We start from the raw sequence: 26,545 nt of genomic DNA on the forward strand, positions 1-26,545 counted from the left end.
GGGCAGCCTCGATTAGCATCCTTAAAAACGGTCTGATGTTAGAGGCAGCCTATTTGTACGATGCATTTTTCATTAGCAGCAGGAGGAGCTCTGGGACCACAGACAAGTATACCTGCAGGTCTTGGCCACATTCCAGGCAGCGGTAAGTGGAGGGGTGAGTAACTTTACGGGAGGGTGTTCTGATTAAATTTTCTGTCGGGGGGGCAGGCATATTTTGTAGTTACGCCACTGAGTCCTTTGTATAGAATAAGGAAGATGAAGTATGACAGCAGTCACCCAGTTGCAAAGCAGATTATTGAGGCCATAACAACTATGCTGTTATTAGAAGTGTGCCATTAGTGCAGTGGCATTTACAAAGTTGAATGATGTACTGTGTCCATGCTCTAGATTCCATTTCACTAGACAAGCAATTCCCAGACTGTACAAGGACATTAAAAAAAAGTGTTATTAATGTCCTCAGAAATGACATTGTACCCATTGTCCACTTAGACACAGACTTGTGGACAAGTGGAACAGGGCAAACTGACTGTGACAGCCTACCAACAGCAGCATCTCACAAATGCCAACTCATCCTAGGCAGGCTACTCTGTGTATCAGTTTTGTCAGTCATACCCCTATCACACCAGCCTAAATTCCCGGGTTGGGCCAGGGAACAACCCGTCACTAGCGCTGGTTTGTAAGGTGCTATGGAGCAGGGTTTCCCGAGTTCAATCCGGGGTCCTGGCCGGTGTAAAAGGGGTAGGGGTACTCAACCGGGTTGCCGTTCCTTGGTGCGTGTGGTCAGGCCGGGGATCCAGGACAGGCAACGGATGAAGATGACGCAGCTCTCCGGTGCCCTTACTGCAGCCGGAGAGCTGCATCATCTGCCTATCCTGTGCCCGCCGCCTGTGTGAATCCCCTGGCCTGCACAGAGGATCGGCAACCCGGGGTGAGTACTCTGCGCCACCATTCCGCCGCAATCCCACCTCCTGCCTGTCTCCTGTCTGCCTCCTCCCCGCCTCCTTCCCACACCAGAAAATGCACTTTTCTGGTGTGCCCCAGCATGATTCCTGGGCCGTATTCCCAAGTGGGTCCCTGCATTTTATGGTCTGAAAAGGGTATAAGAGGAGAAAGCTGAGAAACTCTTAGAAAAACTAAGGGACATTATTGAACAAGGGCTTACCCCACTTGGACTCTCCTGGGGATATGTAATATTTATTTTCATTTATTACCAGTTATTTATATAGCGCACATATCTTTCACAGTGCTTTACAAAGAAAATTTGTACATTCACATAAGTTACCGCCACAGTGGAGCTTATTGTTCATATTTCCTTACCACATGTATTATATGCAAACATGTTTCATTGTTGAGGTAAGTTATGTTGGGAGCCAATAAATAACCCAGTATATATATTTGGATTTTTGGAGGATGATGGGAATCAAACCCATGACCTCAGTGCTGTGAGGAAGTAAAGCTAACCATTACACTGTCCATGTTGCCCTATCTGACAATGCCACCATTGTCACCATGTCACATAGTGTATTTGTAGTGTACCTATCACTCAGCAGTAACCTTGACCCGCCATAATCTACAGCAAAGTTCTCTCACCTCTTTACCAATGCCACCAATGTTGTGAGTGCATTACATCTGTGCAATTTCCAACCTGTCCCATGTTTTGCTAACATAATTAATTAAATGGTGGTGCTATTTTGTTTTAAATGACAGAGGTGTGCAGGAGATGCTGTAAGTGGCCCAAATAGAGTGCTTAATTAGTTGAAATTAGATACAGTACTGTATTTTGACCACCGTCCCGCCAGAAAAAAATAGATTTTCCAAACACTCCCGCTACAATTACTGATATTGTCTACTATAACTACATAAGATGCTGTCACCATTGAAAGAATGGTGTAGAACTATTTAAGTGACAGCATCTACAGTAAGTAGGCATGTCAGACATTCCAATTATAATATACTAGCAGGAAAAAGAGACAATGTGGAGGCCCTTGCACAAACTGCCTTACCTCCAGTGTGTAGTCAGGGTTAGATTTATTAATCGGCGGTCAGGGAAATATGTGCTATCCCCGTGCGTTATGGCAGGGGATAGCGCTTCCCCTGATCTATTACACCAGCGATGTGGGTGTATTATGTGCGGCGGTGTGGGACAGGCAGCATAGCGCAGGGACGTTAATTTATAGTAGATGCCTCCTACCTAATGTATGAATGGTCAGCATCGCTGATGCGGAGGCAGACGTCATCTCTAGTCAGGTTCTCCTATTGTTAGACCCGTCATTAGAAACGTGTAGTGCTTTATACACAGTAGTAACCCACGTATTGTGACAACAGACCCCACAGAGGGAGTTATATTTATTTATCCATGCTGGTTACAACTGTGGCCATATTGAGACCATACACAAGGTTACTAACAAAATACGTGCTGTCAAAACACTGCATTCTCTATCATCTGAATTCTTACTTTTTGATTTATTCAAATTAATAAAAGTTACATTTTAATTGAATTTGGGGAACCATTATAAGGACAGTCCTTTTCCTTTTTTTCTCTACGTAATACCCTATGTCCACAGTAGCACACCTCCAACCCATATTTACTTTATCTTATGGAACACACAGGGGTCCTCATTCCCATTTATTAGTCTTGTGCAACTGGCATCGTCTGTTTCCTTCTCACTCCTATAATTATACTGCAGACAGGGCACCCCTGTAATTATACGGCAGACTTGGCAGGCAGCAACCCTGTAATTAAAGGGCAGCCAGGCCACTGTCTCAAGTCCTTCACTACTTGATTATAGTATGGGGGTAGTGGGTGCATAGACAAACAAAGGAGGGCATGGGCGAGGGACAAGAACAGACAGTGCACCATATGGGGGCATAGATGAGGAAACAGCAAATGGAGGGAAGCATGGAGAGACACCAACATATGGAGGTATAGAAAGGTGGACAGAGGGGTGCAGATGGACAGATGGACCAGCAGAACACCATAGACAGAAGACAGATGAATGTTGGGCATGGACAGACAAATGGGGGGCATGGACAGATGGGGACAGAGTACCATATATGGAAAGATGGATGGATGGGGGGCATAGATGGATGGATGGGGGGCATAGAGTCATGGAGACAGAGAATAATAGATAGAAAGACGGATGAGGGATAGGCACACATATGCGGATGGGGTCATAGACAGATGGAGACAGAGCAGCATTAATAGAAATACGGTCAGGGTCGGACACGGATTGACAGAAGAACGGCATAGACAGATGGGGACAGAGCACCATAGAGAGAAAGACGGACAGGGGGCTGGCATGGATGGATGGCATAGACAGATGGGGACAGAGCAGCATAGATAGAAAGACGGATGGGGATGGTAACAGAGGAACAGAGGGCATAGACAGTCGGGGACAGAGCACTGTAGATAGAAAGATGCATGGGGGACGGGTATGGATGGACGGCAGGGAGAGATGGGGACAAAGCAGCATAGATAGAAAGAGGGACAGGGGGAAGGTAATGAACAAACAGAGAGCATACACAGTTGGGGACAGAGCACCGTAGATAGAAAGACGGACGGGGCAGACTCGGATGGACATTTGGCATAGACAGAAGGGGACAGAGCTCCATAGATCGAAAGAAGGATAGCCCCGATGGGGCCCCCAAGGATGGACCAATGGGGACATAGACAGATGGGGACAGAGCACTGTAGATAGAAAGATGGATAGTGACGGGCAAGGGCGCACGAACAGGGGGTAAAGACAGATGGGGACAGAGCACTATAGCTAGAAAGACGGATCGGGGGACAGGCATGGAAAGACGGGGCAACAGGTATGGACTGGGGGATGGGTATGGATGGGATGGATGCACTGTCAGTGGTGCACAAGAGAGAGGGCCTGATTCAGAGGTGCATACAGATCATGTGCAGCTGTGATTTTTCACAGATTGTAAATATATTCAAATTGGCATTAAAGCATTACTACCATGCATATCTGAGCAAAACTCAAGTGCACTGGTGGATCCGATCTCTCCATCATCAACTCCATGAGCTGTTCCTTCTTGGCACAGAAGAGGTCATTCTGGTAGACTCAAAATGCTGCGAGTCAACCAAACACCACCCGCACGCCTGCCCACCACACGCACCGTGAATGTCCATGCAGCATGCAAATGGATTTTGCATAAACGTCCATTCCCAGCATGCGTGTGGGGACAAAATCATTCGATGGTCGTCGACCATCAAATGATTTCTAAGGCGCTCACAAATTTAAGACATTCTCTGGTGTCTCAGATTTGAACCTACCTTGTAGGGTGGGCAGCTGACATCCGGTGACATCAGGTGCCCGCCCCCGTCACTCACGTCACGGGCAAACCACCATGAGAGCACCCAGCGTTTTTATGGGGACACACATGAAACACTGGGCGTTTCCATGGGCATGAATACATTCTGCGGCCACATACCCCTCACCCATACTGATCTGTGCAAATGGGCCAGCGACTACATAAATCTCAGCATCCACTCGCACAGATGGGCTGCACATGTGCACAGATGGGCTGCGCATACGCATACGCAGCCCATAAACATTGCTCACTGTTGCGAATTTGGAAAAGTGAGAACAGACCAGAATGACCTCCAGAGTCTCTGTACCTTTATTAAGATTAAGAATGTTCTCTGTGGCTATGCTGCTGAGAAAGAGATGGCAGCCGCACCCTGAAACATACTTATTACACTCCCATTACACACACCTAGGTAGATACCTCCTCTTTTAGTGACCACTGAACTTTAGGTCACCTCCCAGTCCCCACCTCCATTAATTGCAGAAGCCATATCAAGTAATAGTAATGTAATATACAAATGTGTACACCATCACAAACTTACATTTATGCATGTGGAGTTGCAGAGGAGGCAGTGATACACACAAACTGTGAGGAAAAGAGATGTGAGAAGAAAGTGTTGGTACAAGGAAGTAAGAGAAAAGGAGAGGGATGGGAAGAGTAATGGGGGTATGACTTTGAGTAGATACCCGAAAGCAAGACAAATATTGGTGCCCCCAAATAGCTCAATCTGTAAGGTGTCTGTCTCCAGTAAGACAGGTCATGGGTTCTAATACAGGATGTTACACTTGCAAAATTCATGTTAAGAGGGGGTGTCAGCAACAGAATTGATATCGACAGCTTTCAATTAATTGATTTAAACTCGAAGAGGAGGAGGAGAGGTGCCCCCTTGGGAGCAGGAGCCCGGAGGTAGAGATGAGTCCATTGCCTTCCAGAGTTATGCTTCTGCATTGATGGCTGATGATTTTAAATCATCACTATAAAACAATGAATGCTTTAGAAATCAATGGTTGAGTTCTGCACCTGGGTAGACCACTGCCCCTGTTTCTCTAAACATCAGGTGTTGGCATCAAAATTGTAGCATCTGTTCTTTATTGTCAATGGGGAAAACAAAAAAAACACTTTCAATGATAATGTCACGCTAGCAGTAGCACCAGCTGGAGTGTACCGGAGGCTAGGTGCCTTGATGTAAGGTTTTTGCATAGACGACAGAAGGGAGGGATGCAATTGGATAAAAGAAAACCAGTTTTAATAAAGATACTGTGATACAGAAGAAGATGAACTGGGGCACAAAGGTAATACTGAAGATATGAAATAACCAGAGTCAATGATATATAAAACTTATTGTAAAGTTCGTAGTGGATGGATAATGAGGTTGAAAACTGAAGATGACTTGAAATGTAGATTTGAAGAATAAACGTAAACTTGAATAGTTGATTTGAAGGATTTACTTGAAGAGATGATTGAATTGAAGATTGAATGGTCGAATGAAAGATTGGATGATTGAATGGTTGAACGATTGGATGATTGGACGATTGGACGATTGGGTGATTGGACGAATGGATGATTGGACGATTGGAAGATTGGATGGTTGATAGGATGAATCCGGGAAGTATTGCAGTAGGCCTGAGTAGCTGTGACCAGGCTGAGTTGCAGTGGAAATAACCGTCAGGTGAGGAAAGGGTTATCCCCTTTGGGGGGCTAACCTTGTCCGGACCGTAGAGGCGGCAGCAGGGTTCTGCAGGTGGATGGTCTTCACAGCAGGCGAGCAGGAGTGGATTCAGTCTGGAAATAGCTGACAGGCAGCAGCGCTTTCAGCAGGAGTGGGAGTCAGATGCCTAGGGAAAGGACATCAGTGTACTGACTGACTGTTTGGCCCAGCTGGTCAGTATTTAAAAGGAGAGCTGCACTGTAATTGGCTGAAGGTAATTGGTAGTGCAGCTTGGTTGGAGAAACCAACAAGATGGCCGCCGCCAGGGAAGGCGACAGGTTTAAGAACCAGGAAGTGTGTGCAGTACACTCCAGGCAGCGTGTCCAGCACACTCCAGGCAGCGTTCACAGCATCATGGCACCTCAGTGTGGGAGGCATGGGTGGCAGACATGGTGGTCGCGACAGGTAATTTGCCATCCCCAGTTGAGAGAATGTGTTGATGTAGGCCAGGCGGCCAAGAAAAATCCTGGGCCCCGGTACAACAACTTCCTGGGGCCCCCACGGACGAAATTCCCGCACACTCTGTTGACCCTTGTTACACCACTGCTTCCAAGGTGGATACAGGGACAAAAATGTACACCTTAATGCCTATTACACATGTCACACACTCTTTACATATTATACCGCATGCCATAATGCTCATTATACGTTATGCCACAACGTAGTGGCCAGTACACATTATACCATACATTATAATACCTATTACATATTTTACCACATGCCATAATGCCCATTACACATTATTCCACACATACTGTATAATACCTCACATATTATGCCACATACTGTAATGTCTATTACATATAATACCACACATATTATGCCACATACTGTAAATTCCACTTACCTAAATGCTTATTGCTAAGGGCTTCATGCTTGATGCCAAAGGTTAACATGCTCTACCAGGGGTTATCATGCTAGTTGCCATGGGTTTACATGCTCTGCCCGGAGTTACATGCTTGCCAGGGGTTAACATTCTCTACCAGGGGTTAACATGCTCTTTGCCATGGGATTAACCTGCTCTGCCGGGGGTTACATGCTCTGCCAAGGGTTACATGCTCTGCCCTGAGTTACATGCTCTGCCAGGGGTTAACATGCTCTGCCAGGGGTTAACATGCTCTGCCAGGGGTTAACATGCTCTTTACCATGGGATTAACCTGCTCTGCCAGGGGTTACAGGCTCTGCCCGGAGTTACATGCTCTGCCAGGGGTTAACATTCTCTACCAGGGGTTAACATGCTCTTTGCCATGGGATTAACCTGCTCTGCTGGGGGTTACATGCTCTGCCAAGGGTTACATGCTCTGCCCGGAGTTACATGCTCTGCCAGGGGTTAACCTGCTCTACCAGGGGTTAACCTGCTCTGCCAAGGGTTAACATACTCTTTGCCATTGGATTATCTTGCTCTGCCAGGGGTTAACATGCTCTGCCATGGGTTAACATGCTCTTTACCATGGGATTAACCTGCTCTGCCAGGGGTTACAGGCTCTGCCATGGGTTACATGCTCTGCCCGGAGTTACATGCTCTGCCAGGGGTTAACATTCTCTACCAGGGGTTAACATGCTCTTTGCCATGGGATTAACCTGCTCTGCCAAGGGTTACATGCTCTGCCTGGAGTTACATGCTCTGCCAGGGGTTAACATGCTCTACCAGGGGTTAACCTGCTCTGCCAAGGGTTAACATACTCTTTGCCATGGGATTAACTTGCTCTGCCAGGGGTTGCATGCTCTGCCAGGGGTTAACATGCTCTGCCATGGGTTAACATGCTCTTTACCATGGGATTAACCTGCTCTGCCAGGGGTTACAGGCTCTGCCATGGGTTACATGCTCTGCCAGGAGTTACATGCTCTGCCAGGGGTTACATGCTCTGCATGGGGTTACATGCTCTGCCCGGTGTTACATGCTCTGCCAGGAGTTAACATGCTCTGCCAGGGGTTAACACCCAAATCACATGACGGGCTCTCAGCAGGCCCTGGAGTCGGAGAGCGGAAGGACCTCTGTGATGCTGCTGCCCCCATGCCAGCCCACATCCGCACTCCCAATGCCGCCGATGAAAAGTTGACTACAGCGCACTCAGACCCAGCGCACTCGCCACTAAATAAAGAAAACCTGTGTTTCCAGACCCGGGCCCCCCTGACAGGCCTGGGCCCGGGTAAACTGTACCTGCTCCCTCCCCCCTCTCGTCACCCATGGATTTAGGAAGGGACACAGTATATTATGCACAATTTATCAGAATCTGGTGATGTCATCCACACATGCGTCATCAGCAAAATGCGCATGTGTAGCAGTACTCACCATTTTCCAGAGAATAAGTTTTGGAAAAAAACTAATTTTGTGGATGAGAGAGCACAATAAATTAAAAGGGTGCTGCCCACCACAGCATAAAAAGGGGGTACACCGTCCCCCAATGGACAAAGTACAAGCAAAGAGTGATGTGGTGTGGCGTAACCCTCTTAAAGGATTTTTTTTTTTTTTATATTTTAAAAAAATGTTTATTTATGCAGAAGAACAATAAAATGACAATGAAAAGATGCCAATAACTTACATGAAATGGATGCAATACTTAAACACTGAATTTTGGGTGAGCAGCAATGAAAAAAACAAAAGTTAACTCACCATCTGAGTACACTGCGGTGGGCTATGCTTTGGACAAAAGACTGCGGCACCACCGCAGTGAGCTTCAGATGTAGCGTCCCCAATGGATAAAGTGCAAGGTGTATCCTCAATAAAGTGCGTCCAGTGTGAAAGTGATGAAGTGCCAAAGTGCTCTAAGGTTCAATAGTGCAGAGGCAAGAAGAGAAGAGAAAGCATTATCTCCTCAATTCTTAAACATCACTGGAATGAGTTAATTTTGGAACCCATGTGCCTCAATGGTTTTTGAAACATCTAAGTAGCAGGTGTATTTATAATGGGTGCAATGTGTGGCCAGTGGGGACTGCTATATAGACCTAACGGGATTGCAGCAAATATCTCTTCAATTAACTGCAAATACATTCAGATAATCCTTAATCCATGCATAAAACCCTAGGAAGACATGTTTTTGGGGTGAAATATCACTTATTTGATGAAAGTAAGCCTAATTATGTCCAGAGCGGGACATACTAAAAGGCATGACAGTGGAATGACAGTCTGGTCTGCTGAAAAGGAATGCCAATTGACTATAATGGGAGATTTCATTTATATGTATATTTCAGAAATTATTACACCTACGAACTATATTTTTGGACACATCTTGCTAAGACAATGACACATATGCTGCATGCAGAATGACGGCTGCTTACTATGGAATGACAGCCGTTTAATTTGCCATCCCTAAGCAAAAATAGCATTAAAACAGCTCCATTATGCGATATTACTATGATCCGCTTAGCACACACACTCATCCCTTTCCATATATTTATTTATTAACAGTTTCTTATATAGCGCATACATATTCCGCAGCGCTGTACAGAGAATATTTGAACATTCACATCAGTCATTGCCCCAGTGGAGCTTACAATCTATATTCCCTACCACATGTATGCGCGCACACAGACATTCTAGGGTTAATTTTGTTGGAAGCCAATTAACATAATTGTATATTTTTGGATTGTAGGAGGAAACCGGAGTACCTGGAGTAAACCCACGCAAATACAGGGAGAATATACAAACTCCGCACAGTTAGGGCCATGGTGGGGATTGAACCCATGACCTCAGCGCTGTGAGGCAGTAATGCTAACCATTACACCGTCCGTACTGCCCAATATATTGCCACCTACACCCCATCTCTTTATAACCATGTCACGTAATGTGGAATGACAGCTGCTTACTATGGAATAACAGCCCTTTAATTCGCCATCTTTAAGCAAAAATACCCTTAAAAGAGCTCCATTGTGCGATATTAAGACTCCGATGTTACTATGATCCGCTTAGCACACGCACTCATCCCTTTTCATATACGCCCGCCTACACCCCTACTCTTATAAACATGTGACATGACGTGTAATGACGGTTGCTTATAAGAGTAGGGGTGTAGGCGGGTATATATGGAAAGGGATGAGTGCGTGCACTAAGCGGATCATAGTAACATTGGGGTCTTAATATCGCATAATGGAGCTGTTTTAATGCTATTTTTTAGGGATGGCGAAATAAAGGGCTGTCATTCCATAGTAAGCAGCCGTCATTCTGCATGTAGCATATTAGACATTGTCTTAGCAAGATGTGTACAAAAAATATAGTTCATAGGTGTAATAAGTTCTGAAATATACACATACCTCCCAACTGTCACGATTACAGCGGGACAGTCCCGATTTTCGGGTCCTGTCCCGCTGTCCCACCCGCGGCAGGCATTGTCCCGCTGCGGGGGGTGGCAGTTGGAAGACCACCCAATCTAATAGAATAGACGATGTGCGCATGCGCACAGCGTCTATTCTCGTATGAAAATGAGGTCGCGGCTAATTAGCATAAGCCGCGCCCTCATTTGCATATGCCCCGCCCCCTTTCCGGACGCTCGCGCAACTGCGCGAGAGTCACTATTTTCACAGAAGTTGGGAGGTATGTATACGTATAAATTAAATCTTCTCCCATTATAGTCAATTGGCATTCCTTTTCAGCAGACCAGACTGTCATTCCTTTTAGAACGTCCCCGAGCTGTAGCTTCTCACTGAATAAAGCCATTTCCTATACAGCAAAAAATGCATATTTCCATGTTACACGTACACATCATAAACTGAAAGCTCCCTTGTAAGCAGAACGATATATAAACTACCTGTTACTAATAATATTGACATACAATGCCGGAAAATCATCTCCATAATACAGTATAACTCGGTCCCTATGAAAGAAGCTCTTCAGTATATACAGAACTGCAGACAGCGACCGTACCTCATGTATGGCTGGAGCTCTCAGTCTCTAGCTTATCTGACAGCCACATCAACTCACCTCAACACTGGAGTGGCCAGCCAATAGCTGCCAAGAAAGAGTTCCTGCCCATAAGTTATAGGCCAATGGGGTCAGAGAGAAATGAATGAAGCATTGTTAGGAGTCACCTGAAGTGTTTATATGAGTCACCATAGTAACTGTGTAAGCCTAACAGACTACGCACAAAGTAAAAGGAACCAACAGCACAGTAAAACTCCTCTGTGTTATGTGGCAGGTGTACCGCTTGCTGCTGAGCATCCCATGCATATTAAAATCACCGTCAGAGCGCTATAGATCAGTTTATATTTCCAAATAGTTTTTTTTATTTGAAGTTACGTTCATCAGGGATACTGTGCTGACATATTTTGGTTAACAGACGGTTAAACACGGGGCAGCACGAACAGTGTAATAGTTAGCATTACTACATCACAGCGCTGAGGTCATGTGTTTGATTCCCACCATGGCCCTATCTGTGCAGAGTTTGTATATTCTCCCCGTGCTTGTGTGGGTTTACTCCGGGTACTCCGGTTTCCTCCCACAATCCAAAAATATACAGGTAGGTTAATTGGCTTCCAACAAAATGAACCCTAGAATGTCTGTGTGTGTGTACATGTGGTAGGGAATATATATTGTAAGCTCCACTGGGGCAGGGACTCATGTGAATGCTCAGATATTCTCTGTACAGCGCTGCGGAATATGTATGCGCTATATAAGAAACTGTTAATAAATAACAATAAACATATAGAGCAGGGTTGCCTACCTGACCCTCTCCATAAGGGAGAAAATGCTGTTCCTGGACTTCCCTGGCAATGTATGATTGCCATCATCTGTGGGGAACTAGGTAATTGATAAGAAAGGTGTTTCACCACAGGTGATGGCAATCATACATTACCAGGGAAGTCCAGGAACAGAACATTTTCTCCCTGAAGGAGAGGGTCAGGTAGGCAACCCTGATATACAGTATTTACATTTTCTACTTGATGCTTTAAACACATAACAGGGGCTGATTCAGACCCTGCACAGGCTAGAATTCGGCCCGTCCCTGATGGTGGGGGTCTGCGCATGTGCATAGTCACTCATGCACAAACCCCTGTGTGAATGCCTTCAAGTTTTTCACTCGCCAGAGCGTTCACAAAATGATTGGCAGCCAGGAGGTGCTCGCTGGGGTCTGCCCAGTGTTTCATGGGCGTGCCCACAAAATGGTGGGCGTGTCCATAGAAATGCTGGGCGTATCCCTGCTCATGCCTGCTCGGGGCAGGCAGATGATATCTGCGCCCAACCCCAGTTCGGCTGTGATCGTGCAGTATAATAGTAAGTCCAGGCTTACTTTTATCTGCAAAGAGAGGAAAAAAATTTCGATGGGGAGCGACCATCAAATTATTCTTTCCTCTGTGCGGTCACATGCGAGTGGGAGTGGATGTGTAAGTGTACAGATCCACTTACAACATGTGTGGGGATGCGGTCGGCCGGGGTGGGGGGTGGCGGGTGGTTGTGCGTTCAGAATATATGCAGCCTAGCGAGAAGGTCTGAATCCAGATCATAGATTTTATATTTGGTATAATCACTTGAAACATACACAGTAGTTTAACCCAGTGGTGCAAGTAGGAAAAACGACTTAGTGGTACTGTGCCGCGCGCCTTAGGCGTGTGACAATAAATGGGCGTGGTCAGGGCGTGGTCAGGGGTGTGGTGAGAATATTGCACGCCGAAGGCACACGGCCAAAATTTACACAGTAATGCCTGTTATGGGTCACACACCCAATACATATGACCCATGCCATAATGCTCGTTACACATTATGCCCCACACCATAATGCTCATTGCACCGCACAACTGATGCCCATTACTAATATACCCCCCACAGTGCCAGATATGCCCCCACAGTGCAACACATATGCCCCCAGTGCCATATATCATATGCCCCCACAGTGCCACACATATGCCCCGTGCCAGATATCATATGCCCCACAGTGCAACACATATGCCCCCCAGTGCCAGATATGCCCCAACAGTGCTAGGTATGCCCCCACAATGCCAGATATGCCCCCCACAGTGCCAGATATGCCCCCAGTGTCAGATATGCCCACACATATGCCCCCAGTGCCAGCCATATGCCCCCACAGTGCCAGACAGAACCATATATGCCCCCACAGTGCCAGATATGCCCCCACGGTGCTAGGTATGCCCCCACAGTGCCACACATATGCCCACAGTGCCAGAAATGCCCTCCACAATGCCAGATATGCCCCCCACAGTGCCAGATATGCCCCCACGGTGCTAGGTATGCCCCCACAGTGCCACACATATGCCCACAGTGCCAGAAATGCCCTCCACAATGCCAGATATGCCCCCCACATTGCCAGATATGCCCACCACAGTGCCACACATATGCCCACACAGTGCCAGATATGCCCCCACAATGCCAGATATGCCCCCCACAGTGCCAGATATGCCCACAGTGTCAGATATGCCCACACAGTGCCACACATATGCCCCCAGTGCCAGCCATATGCCCCCACAGTGCCAGACAGATCCATATATGCCCCCACAGTGCCAGATATGAACCCAGTGCCGCCAAATATGCCCCCACAGTGCTAGGTATGCCCACACAGTGCCAGATATGCCCCCACTGTGCAAGGTATGCCCCCCACAGTGCCAGATATGCCCACCACAGTGCCACACATATGCCCCCAGTGCCAGATATGCCCCCACAGTGCCAGATATGCCCCCACAGTGCCAGCTGCAGAACAGCACAACTCACCGTTGGTTGCTGCAGCCTGGTCTCACTCTCTCCCGCTCCAGCCACTGCTTCCCCCCGCCGCAACCTCAGCGCCGCCACCTCCGCGCCGCTGCTGCTGCTGAGGGAGGGGAGGGAGAGGAAGGAGAGACGCGAGATGCGCTCCCCGCCCCTCCCCTCCATAGGAAATCTGCTGTGGCGGGGGGCAGTGGACCTGTACAGGCCACGCCCCCCGCCACTTACATATGCGCGCATGCGCACAATGTTCCTGGGGGGTAATTTCGTATGGCGGTGTGGGGTACCGGCACCCTATGTTTTAGTGGTACGCCGTACCACCCTGTACCGCCTCTCTTGCAGCACTGGTTTAACCCCAGTGTCGGACTGGGACATAAAGAGCCCACCGGTGGAATGCAGAGGTAGTGGAACACAGTCTGTATGGCAAACTCCTTCACTTTCTACAATAGAAATGTCCCAGGATGTGTTTTGTGATAGACAGGTGAGCTGCTGAACCTTGGGCCACACCCGAAAATGTTTAGAGGAGGGTGAAAGAAAACTCTAAAAACTGTAATCTCAGCAGCAGCACACACCTACAGCATGTGCTGTGCTGACAGCAGGCTCAGCATGACCGCTCATGCTGTCAGTGAGACACTCATGCTGAGCCTGCTGTCAGCACAGCACATGCTGTCGAAGTGTGTGCTGCTGTTGCTACCCGGGAGGGACAGAGGGGGAAGGGAGGGGTCGGACCAGGGCCCCTGCGGGGCCCCTACAGAAAGCCTGGGCCCAGCTAATTAGGGTACTTGTTTCCTAGCACGGCCACAATCGCATTGATCTTGTGCCCTTAATAGTGGTATGCGATGGCCCCCGACGCGATGGACCCGATTTCCCATTGAAATGCATTGAAAAGTTAAAAAATCGCGTCGGTCGCGTCGCATGCGGCTAAATAAGCATTAAATGGTCCCAACGCGATGCCCCCGATTTCCCATAGGGAACAATGTTAAATGGCTCAATTTACCCAAATCAACAGGGAACAATGTTAAATGGTCCAGAAACCCCCCAAAACACCCCAGAACAGTGAAATGGCCCCCCAAAATTAGTTAACGCCACCCCACGATCAACGTGAACCCGAAGCGTGGCGAGCGCAGCGAGGCCGCGAGGGGCGGCGGTACGCGTCCTCCGTCCTTTTCATACCCCTACTATCCACGTCGGCGTGGAGTTGAGAATAGTATAGTGTGGCGAGCGCAGCGAGCCCCGCGAGGGGACGCGGATACCTTCACAGGTAAACGCGTCCCCTCGCGGGCTTCACAGGTAAACGCGTCGCCACGGACACCTGTGAAGCCCGCGAGGGGACGCGTATAACTGTGAAGGTATCCGCGTCCCCTCGCGGGGCTCGCTGCGCTCGCCACACTATTCTATTCTCAACTCCACGCCGACGTGGATAGTGGGGGTATGAAAAGGTCGGAGGACGCGTACCGCTGCGCTCGCCACGCTTCGGGTTCACGTTGATCGTGGGGTGGCGTTAACTAATTTTGGGGGGCCATTTCACTGTTCTGGGGTGTTTTTGGGGGTTTCTGGACTATTTAACATTGTTCCCTGTTGATTTGGGTAAATTGAGGCATTTAACATTGTTCCCTATGGGAAATCGGGGGCATCGCGTCGGGACCATCGCATGCGATTTTTTAGCACGCATGCGATGCGACCGATTAGATTTTTTTACCTGCGATGCCCCCGATTAGAGTCGGTGTGGCCGTGCTAGGAAACAAGTACCGTAATTAGTACCCACTCCCCTCTCGGCTGCCGTGGGAACAGTCTGTATGGCAAACTCCTTCACTTTCTACAATAGAAATGTCCCAGGATGTGTTTTGTGATAGACAGGTGAGCTTCTGAACATATCGTTCAGTGCAGGTCAATCTTCACAGACGTTGAATCCGCTGTGCTGTGACCTGGGAGGGGGTGTGGGGATCCAGAGATCCAGCTCCTTAAGGAGAAAAATGTAGGAAAGCCTCAAATAATGTTATCTATAGATATATGCTTTGAACAGATAGACTGTACGGTAATATATACAGGGCATACCATCCAACATGACCCTTTCCAGGAGGGACACAATGCTCTGCTACTGGAATTTCCTTTTAATGTATTATTACTAGAGACAGGATTATATGCATTTGCATATTTGCATATGCAGTTGCATATTTTGCCCATTCTCACTGTTTATTGCATATTTTACCTAAAATCTAGTGATGGTGCATATTTTAGGCCCAGCACTCTACCCACCTGCGAATCACAGCTCTGCTTTGCCCTGCTGCTGCTGGCCAGGAAGTGGTAGAGTGTGCAGGCTGGGGCAATATGTGCGCAGTGTGGGGAACCTTGGATGACACTGCTCTAGGCTGCCAATCTATGTTGATAAAAGTCAGTCGGGGCGGATGCCATTACGAAGCTGCTGAACCTTTGCCTACCCCTGGCCTAGGACTTTATACCAAGGTCCTTATTCTGGTTGATGCGGTTCTGTCCGCGTGCTGTCGGACGGCCGATGTTTGGTGTTTGCGCATGTGCAGAGGCGTATCTGCGCATGTGCGAACGCCGTGCACGTCCGAATACGGCATGAATTCTGTACAGAAAACGATCGGTTGGAACACTCCAAACAGGGGGTGGAGAGGGGCGTGAAGGGCTGTTTGGGTTCCTTACCATATGTGTACGCCCCGCGTTTCATGGGCGTTCCCATGAAAATGCTGGGCGTACATATGGTAATTCGGCCGTGACGCACGTGTGGGGGGCGGACATACGACATAGCCGGATGCCAGCTGGCCGCCCATATCCTTGCTTTTGCACGGAGAAATGCCTGAGTGGTCTGGAGCACTCTGGAGCACTCGGTGCTGTCTGACCACTCTGTCTGCGAACATCGAATGATGGGGGAGGTTCCCAGAGATCGAGGAGGTGTTCACATGAAAAATCCACTTGCGGTCTGTTCGGTCGGCGTCTTACCGCATTCGGACGGTGTGAGCGATCCGTACGGAAGGCGGGGCTAAGAACGCTCAGTTCCTGTCCGAAAATACGCATCCCGACCGCACCAACCAGAATAAGGCCCAAAGAGACAGACTTCTGCAGCAGAGGAGGTGGGCGGAAGGGTTGTGACATCACGCGGTGCTGTGTCACAGCCTTCCATTGCGCCACCTTCACATGCTATGCTGACATTTGATCCATCGGCGCTGCAGATGAGGGTCTGTGTAGTTGATGCAAGAAGAGCTCTGGACGCTGCAGTATGCTGTAGCAGCCAGGAAGAAAAAAAATCCTGTGTACAGCACCAGACATCTGCAGATACTGTTGGCCTATTTTTGAGGTTTATTTGCAACTAATTGTATGCTGATTTTTAAATAAATAAGTTCAAAATTACGTTTTTTATTATTTAATGTAGCATATTTTAACACTTTCCATGCATATTTTAAGTATTTTTCATGCATATTTGCATGCATATTTCAAGCTTTTTATGTTGCATATAATCCTGTCTCTAATTATTACCATCATCTGTGTAGAAATAACTTTCTTAGCAATTAACCTGTTCAACACAGGTGATGGCAATCATACATTAACCCCTTGAGTGGTATGTTTTGCTGGGCAGAACAAACCTACCAGGGCAGGTTTGTCTTGCCCCAGCAAAACCTACCACAGTTGGATGCCCCCTCCCTCACCTCTGCTCCGGCGTTAGTACGCCGGAGCTTCCCTGCCGCCACTGCCTTAGCCGCCGGCCTGTCACATTCAGCAGTGACGTCGGCGGCAGGCTGGGGGATGTTCGTGGCGGCTCGGGAGGACTCGGGTGCCTGAGCGCTCCCGAGTCCCCCCGAGCCATCCCCGAACCTCCCTGAGACTGCCGCCTACGTCATTGCTACTAAAAGTATGGCGGCAGGTGGCTGGGGGAGCGCGGTTAGAGGAGCTCCAGTGTGCGATCGCCGGAGCACAGGTGATGGGAGGTTTGGGGGAATGACTGGGGGGGGGGTTTCTAGATGTGCTGCGCCAGTGGTGCCCACCTGGACACCACTGGCGCGCACCTACAGTATTTCATATTTGTGGTATGCCCAGAAATTTTCCAGGAGGGATACAATGCTCTGCTCCTGAACTTACCTCTTAACCCCTTGAGTGGTATGCCCGGAAATTTTACGGGACAGCCCACATCGCCGCTGAGCCCGGAAAATTTCCGGGCATACCACTCAAGGGGTTAAGAGGTAAGTTCAGGAGCAGAGCATTGTATCCCTCCTGGAGAGGGTGGTGTGGGAAGGTATGACAGCATATAGGCAAGTAGCACAATCGCACAGAGGGCCTTATTCAGACCTGAATGCTCCACTGCAAATTCACACAGTGGCCAATTATGGATGCACTGTGCACAGAGGCATTTATTTGCAGAGGCGCTCACTGCCTGATTGACACCCAGCGTTTGATGGGCATACCCACAAAAACAGTGGGCGCACCCATAGAAAGGATGGGCGTTAACATAGGTGTGCCCCTGCGAAGATAGGTGTTCCCCTGCCTGCTCGGGGCGGGTGGATGTTATTACATGACATCAGCGTCACGCAGCAGAAAAGTAAGTTCTGGGCTACTTTTGTGCTGCGAACAATGGACAAATCATTTGATGGTGAGTTACCATTGAATGATTTTTCCTCTGTGCGGGCATGTTCGAGCAAATGTGTAAGCGTATACATCTGCTCACAACATACAGTATCAAGGGCATTCGGGAGAAGCCGGGTTTAGATGAAGCCGATAGCTAATTCCGGATCCCGGAATTAAAAAAATGCCCCGGGATTGGCATCCCTAACTGCAATGTCTCAAAAACAGCTTAAATTATTATTATTACTAATAATATTTTTATGTATATAGCGCTTTTTTCCTAAAGGTCACTTTACAGACATCAGAAACATGGTATATTCTACACCCCAAAGTGGGTCCTGACAATCTCAGCATGGGGTCACGACTCCATGTTGCTTACCATCAGGCTGATGACTTTTCTAATCTCAGTCAGTGATTCAAGGAGTCTGAAACATCTGTTGAATTGTCTGTTACTTCAGACTGCTGCCATGTTTGTGCCGTCTGCTGACTACACATGTGATGTGATGACCTTCTGCAGTAACTTGCTGGGGTCATGGAGTTATTTTTATTGTTTGATGGGGTCCCAAAGCGAAAAAGTTTGAGGACCCCTGACCTAGGGCATATCTATGCAAACTGACACATGTAAGATATATGCTGTCTGAATACATCCACATGTAACACATCCTCCCAGTGAATGTATGTCAAAAGCTGAGAGCCCCTCAGTGAAATGCGTCAGAGGCACAGCACCCCCACTCCTCTCCCACAATTGTGGTCTGTGGATTACAAAGCTACTTCCACTGCATACCTGAACCAGGATTTTTTGTGGACAATGCCAACTCCAGAGCCAAGTGGCATAAGTACAGCAAACAAGTAAATACCACTCCAAAGGGTAATTTTCTATCTGCTACATGCAATCGCAGCAAGCTATCATGAAAATTGTGTGGCACAGTATAAACTGTCCTAATGAGCTCATCCACCATTGCCATCCACAGTCCTAATAGGATCCAATATAAAGGAGGTTAAGAAGGGTGCTGTCCCTTAACTCCAAGTGTATGTATTTATATATTTTTGCACCTTGCACCATTATTACCATTAATTTTAGTATGTCTTTGCATAATTTTTAGTATGTTTTTGTATTAGGGAATAAATTGTTTGGTACTTGTTTCCTAGCACGGCGCCAGCGATAAAAATTGTATCCATCGGGACCCCCAAAAATCGCGTCCATCGCATGCAACCAAATCGCATGCGATGCGATCAACGCTTTTTTTACATTGGAATCAATGTGAAATGGTCCCTGAGACCCGATTTTTTATTGGCCCCAATATTAAATGGCCCCCAGACCCCAATTTTTATGGTTTCCCAACCCTTATGGGTCAAATGGCCCCCCATTGTTAACGCCACCCCACGATGAACGCCAACCCGAAACATGGCGAGCGCAGCGGTACGCGTCCTCTGACCTTTTAATACCCCCCACTATCCACGTCGGCATGGAGTTGATTTTATATAGTGTGGCTAGCGCAGCGAGCCACCGAGCCTGAAGCGTGGCTAGCGCAGCGAGCCCCGCGAGGGGACGCGCATTACTTCACAGGTATTACGCGTCCGCTCGCCACGCTATGGACTTGGTGGCTCGCTGCACTCGCCACACTGTATAATATCAACTCCATGCCGACGTGGATAGTGGGGGTATGAAAAGGTTGGTGGATGCGTACCGCCGCCGCTCGCCATGCTTCAGGTTGGCGTTCATTGTGGGGTGGCGTTAACAATGGGGGTGCCATTTCTCATGTAAAATACCCATAAGGGTGAAAAATCTGGTCCATTGGCCCATTTAACATTGTTCCCTATGTAAAATCATGTCCATCGCATCGGTTGCATCGCATGCCTTAACTTAAGGCATGCGATGAACGCGATTTTTTAATTGTCGGGGAAAAGACTAAAAATAGCCCTAAAATCGTGTCGGTCGCGTCCATCGCATACCCTAACTTATGGTATGCGATCACCTACGACGGGCGCCGTGCTAGGAAACAAGTACCAATTGTTTTTAAATATACATGCTGTGTGCTAATTTCTTCCTCAAAGCAGTTTACTTTCCTATTTCCTATATGTACTAAGGGATTGACTATCCCTATTTTAAAACTGCTGCTAAATTTGAATCAAGCCCTAAGCAGCGCCTGGTACTTACCCCAGTGGTAATTACACACCTTGTCCTTTTCATTGATAAGAAGTGGACAGTTGGGCAGATTGGGATGGAAAACCTGCTTGGGAAATCTCTGAAAGCAGCCCTAAAGAAGGCATGGTCTGTTTAGGGGGCGGGGTCTGTCAAGGGCAGTGGGATTACTCCTCCTTCCTTGCGCCTTCTTCAGCAGTCATATATGCGACTTTATACTAATATAGTATATGGTAGCAGTTCTATAATAACGTTGGTACTTAACAAGTGAATGATTTATGATTGTAAAAAAATGTATTAAACACATAAAATAACAATTAAAAAGCAATTATATAAATCCACACACTAAGTTATGGAGTCACCAAAAAATGGCCATTGGGGTATATAAATGGTAAAGTCCCAGGAGATATAAATAAACTGTGCCTTGTGTGCTTTTTGAATAATTACCAGTTAACATCACTGTTGGACGTAGCAGTCTGGGTAAGTGTCCCAGGTTATCCAAAGAAGCAATTTTCTCACTATTGACACAGTGGATGAAGATTTGGTAAAGACTGGCACAGCTGGAGGCAGGTATCTAGAAAGTTATCCCAATTGGTCCAATGTAGATGTTATCCTCACTAGGAATTCGGTGAGTAGATCCAGTAAATGATGGTCTGGTCACAGTTGGTAGGAAGGCATCCAGGGACAAGTGGTATTGGTGGGTCCAAGTGGTGGGTTCTCAAAACACCTGCCGCATTTTGCTGCTGGCTGGCATTTTACAAAAAGCTGATGTCTAACCAGGCACTCCACTTAATATATTAAACTGCACACAGTTTATCATAGGAAAGGAAAATGATCAGCTGTTGTGATGCCAGTCATAATATCAATGTCATTTGAGGGAATTTCGACAGGAGTCCGGTAAGTATACTTACTTTTTCCCCAACCCTCTGAAGACTAACCTTAACCTTCCCACACAGCCTAACCCAAACCTCTGTACCCAGCAGCCTAAACCGAACCATCCTGACCCGCAGAGAAACCTTAACCCCCCTTCTAAGTGCCTACTTTTAACCCTTCCTGCCCGCAGCTCAAACATAACCTTCCACTCCCCCCACAGCCTGATCCAGAGATTCCTGCTAGTGCCTAAAGCTAACCGCAAGCACCAGAATCTAACGATAACCAGACCCAGCATACTTACTATCTGGATACCAGCAGCCGGGATTTCAGCATGTGAAATATATATATATATATATATATATATATATATATATATATATATATACTGTATATGGCTCCTTTTCTGTGCTTATTATGGCTCCTTTGCTCCATGCCTAGTCTGACCATTCATGTCACATGCCCGTGCTTACATCAGGTTATATTTATTTGTTTCACTCATGGTGTCTTTATCTTACAGGTTGTATTACCAATAGCACCGGCTGACTACAGTGATCCCCGTCGCTGTGGTTGCTTGGCAACGCACAACGCTGGGGGAATCCCGGATGTGGTCACTCCACGTCACCACCCCAGAGAAGACGCCCATCAGGAAGGGCAATGCTGAGCTACACGAGCGGCAGGAGGAGTCTGACTGACACCAGCTCCGACTATCTGGTATATATGTGAGTATGTCTGCATTTGTTTCCCTTGTTCTTGACTTGAAAACGGAATAAAACCCCGAAACGTTGTCTACAGCACCTAGTGTCTGTCAACCTTCTTTACTAAATCCGAGCGTGTGCCACTACCTACCCATTGCTACCTGTTCTCTGAGTGCAGCACCCCAGTACCTCATCACTTTCATTGGAGTGCCCTCACCCTGTCTCCTTATATATATATATATATATATATATATATATATATATATACAGTATATATATATATATATATATATATATATATATATATATATATATATATATATATATATATATATAGGTGAGGATGAATAAAGACTTGCGTCCATCTAGTTCAACCTATGTTTATAGTAGATAATCCCTTGTTGTAAAGTATGTTCTGATATTTTAAAGGCAGATTGTTACTTATTCATACCCGTGGATGTTTTTAACCAATAAATGGTTATCCAACCTTATTTTAAACGGATTTATAGTGTCTGCCGACACCACTTCTCCAGGAAGAGAGTTCCAAAGTTTGACTGTGCTGACTGTAAAGAAATTTTTTCTTCTAGATGAACAAAATCTTTTTTCTTCTAATCTAAACTCGTGCCCTCTCGTCCTAGATTCCTGTCTAGCAGAATAAAGGGTGCTTGACAGTTCCTTATATTGGCCCCTGATATCTTTGTACATGTTGAACGTCTCTTCTCTAGTGTAAATAGTCCCAGCTTGCTTAATCTCTCCTCGTAGCTTAAAGTCTCCATTCCCCTAATAAGCTTAGTTGCTCTTCTTTGGATTTTTTCTATGATGTCCTTTTTATAGTGTGGGGCCCAGAATTGTAATCCGTATTCGAGGTGCGGTCTAACCAATGATTTGTACAGAGGCATAATTACTTTTGAATCCCTAGTTTCCATGCCCCTTTTAATACATGCTAGAGTTTTATTGGCCTTTTTAGTTGCTATATTACATTGAGCACTACACCCTAGTTTGTTGTCTATTTGGACTCCTAGATCCTTTTCGAGTACTGAATTACCCAATTCATCCCCGCTTAGGTTATAACTAGCACACTAGTTATGTCTCCCAAGGTGCATGACCATGCATTTGTTCACATTGAACCTCATCTTCCACTTTTTTGCCCACTCGTCTAGATTGTCGAGATAATTTTGAAGCGTAGAATATATATATATATATATATATATATATATGGAGCAGGAGTCCGGCACACACAACAGCGACGTAGCGCTTCACAAGGTAATACTTCGCCCGGTGAGCTCACTATGATAGTGGATAGCTTCAGTGTGGGGGTGCGGCACTCGAGGCATTGGCAAAAAAGATGCAGTACAACGGTTCTGGTTACAACATTTCAATGCTTTTATTTAAGCATTTTCGTCAGGTATAAACAACATCAATAGTAAAAGGAAGGTAAGATTCTGCGCTTCCACTTGGATGCGACACAGTCCCTGGTAGTATCACCTACTACAAAGAATACAGTAAAAACAAAGTTAAAAATGAAGTTAATTTACGAAGTCGGCACTTTGGAACCAAATGGTTTAAATGCCGACTTCGAGATTAAGTGGTTTTTATAATTATTTATTCTGCATATCAAATTACCTAAAAGCCTAAAAAATGTTTTATACCTTTCTCTTTCCACATTCCCTTTCCATTTTTTCATATAGAATCTCCCCTTTTATACATCCCCGTTTTTATATTAAAATAAATTAATTTACTCTTGTAATTTTATAGTAATTCTACCTCCAATAAGTTTTTAATTATTCCCTACTAGGAGATAAGCGTTTGGAACGCATAATCAACACACTTCCGGGCCAAGGGAGGGTAGATGGAACGCATGACGTCATTATCTGAACGGGGTTAATCTCCGTTTTTCAAAACAATGTTTTTATGCGGCATATTCATCGCTCATGTCAGGAGGATGATGATGCTGTCCCCCCAGCCCCTTATATCGCTGCGGGGATACACTCCGTTCTCGTAGTTAGACGGAGGAGGATAAATTAGAACAGAAGGCGGAAGCCCCGTGCGTTCCAATGGCATGGAACGCATGACAACTTCCGGTCTTCTGAACCATATGCATCTCCCATAGCGGTTCGCTCCGCTCTTAGAATCTCTTACAGCAAATATAGCGCTCCTGATACAGCGCTTTTCTTACTAAAAGAGTGTACTACCTATGGGATTAAATAACCACCCCCAAAACACATAGTTAAAGAGGTTGTTGAATCTAAGGAAACGGAAGTACAGTGCGTTCCAGAGCTATGGAACGCATGACAACTTCCGTTTTTTTCGTAGAGCTCTGCATAGATGGTTTACTATATATATATATGAAAGTTTTATGGAGACAAACTGTTGAACTCACTTTGAGTATGTGAAATGTCAGGTTTTTAACTGTATTTTAATAGAACCTACCTAGTAAACAAATGTTGGTCACGCCCACACAGGAACAGGAAGTTAAGGGGCTGACCCATTACTAGTATAAATATGGATACTAGCAGAGTACCTCCACACACCCTGAGGAAGACTTGGAAAGTCGAAACGCGTTGGTGAACTGGAGGTACCTGGGATCCTTATCTGGACCTGGTATTGGGACTACTCTGTGGAGACTACGTGCGGAGGTCTACCCGGGTCTTATCATCTGACCCCACACTAAGCTCCAAACTTAGCCTTTTTATAAGGCCAGATACGGTACCAGGCATTTTATTAAGAGTGATTTTCTGTTTATGTATGTGGATTGATTAAAAATGTTACTTTTTACACTATGAGTCTTTTCCCCCTCTGTATTTCTATCTCTGAGGGAAGTGGAAGGATCTGACATTCTGGTTTAACAATTGTGTGTGACCCCTGATCTACGTGCGGTGTTTGGCCTAAGAGGAGGCCCTTATACGGTACGGGCATCTCACGATCATAAAAGTAGAATTTAACCCATACCATTTATTCTACACCATGAGATATCTTTCTGTTTTTTCCTGAGGTCAAAATTACCATAAAGAAGAAAACCTCATATCCAAAGGATAAAGAACTTTTTCCCCAATAGGAAGCGCAGGCCCCTATCTTTGTTTTTACTATAAACAACATCAAGTCAATGCTTACATTTATAAGGGTATAAATGTAAGCATTGACTTGATGTTGTTTATACCTGACGAAAATGCTTAAATAAAAGCATTGAAACGTTGTAACCAGATCCGTTGTACTGCATCTTTTTTGCCAATGCCTCGAGTGCCGCACCCCCACCACTGAAGCTATATATATATATATATATATATATATATATATATATATATATATATATATATATATATATATATATATATATATATAGGAACGTGGTATGACTTCTGCGCCTTCAGTGTATTAATAATCCCTCTTGGTTAATCAATATATGCGTACCATCAAATGAGTAGGAATTCTCATGTAGTGATATCTTGCTTTACAACGATCTCCTTCCCTCGCTTTCTCTCCTGTAGACACGTCTCAAGAAGGTGTTCCAGGCATAGGGAAAGTCGATGGGGGAGTGTATTATTACAAATATTCACTTTAGGGTGACTCAATTAAATAATATTTATAAGTGCTAGTGCATGAAAAAATATATACTTGGTGAACAACGCCACCTAGTGGAATATTTAAAATGATCCACGTGCTGATCACCTCGTGAAAAAGGCTTTATAAAGGGTAAAAACCAGACAACTCACACTTGGAACATGTACATCCAGGTGTTATCCAATGGTTGTTGTCCCGATCCCTTAAAATCAAAAAAGTCGATGCACTTGTACAGACACTAGGCACAGCAGCCAGCCATGGAGAGAGCACACAGCGTATACAGGAGACCGGGCACTTCCCTAATTACCAGCAGCAGCAGCAGGCCGTGACTAACTCAGAGACTCTAAAATGAGTTTTGTTCAAAAGTCTAAAGCTTCAAGATTAGAGGCTTTAAAGCGATTTTTCCCTACAAAATAGTTCTCTCTGATTTTTTCTAAAAAAAATTTTTCAATTTTTTTCAATTATTTCTCTCTCTAAAGTTTTTCACATTTTTTTGGGATGTTTTCTGTACCAACTTGCCAGACAAAGATAGAATGCACATGTGGGATAGGGTGACACTGGTTGACCCACTCTGACGCAGTCATTTTTTGGACTGGGCAGATTAGGGCTACCAGTGTCATTTATCTGTCATTTTAAATGTATGTTATTTTATTGTAAAAAGCCTGAAGAGACCGGAGATGCTAGCACCTACCAATGGACGGATACCGCTGTGCCCAAATAACCTTTAATTCTGGTGCATAATAAAGGGCGCTAGAGATAGATGTGCTTAGCTTAACAGTTTTGCGTAGTAAAACTCCCGTGCGCTAGAACAAGCGTACACACGGGGAGATTTCAGCCGGAGAGCACAGTATGCACAGAATAGCCGGAACTTCCGGTGAATGAACCGCAAGTGAATGCGGAAATGGTGTCAGATGGAACGCACGCCGGAATAGACATGAGCTACGAGCGGCGTTTCCATATCGGTATGTAACATGGTTCATTATGTAACCTGTGGGTCTGTTTAGAGATGTGTTTTCCCTCACTAG

General features: G+C 46.1%; 1 protein-coding gene across 3 annotated transcripts in view; it reads right to left on the reverse strand.

Moving 5' to 3' along the window:
* DRC12 (dynein regulatory complex subunit 12 homolog) overlaps window positions 1-10,993 on the reverse strand; it is a 53,675-nt gene extending 42,682 nt beyond the window's left edge. Inside the window, exon 1 of one of the 3 annotated variants that reach the window (XM_083162714.1) lies at window positions 10,944-10,993. The gene's annotated coding sequence lies outside the window, so the exon portion shown is untranslated. The other 2 variants (XM_083162712.1, XM_083162713.1) reach the window with 2 other exon arrangements.
* Window positions 10,994-26,545: the final 15,552 nt, after the last annotated feature.

The sequence above is a fragment of the Crinia signifera genome, chromosome 19 (genome assembly GCF_055691185.1).
Source record: "Crinia signifera chromosome 19, ASM5569118v1, whole genome shotgun sequence".
NCBI lineage: Eukaryota > Metazoa > Chordata > Amphibia > Anura > Myobatrachidae > Crinia > Crinia signifera.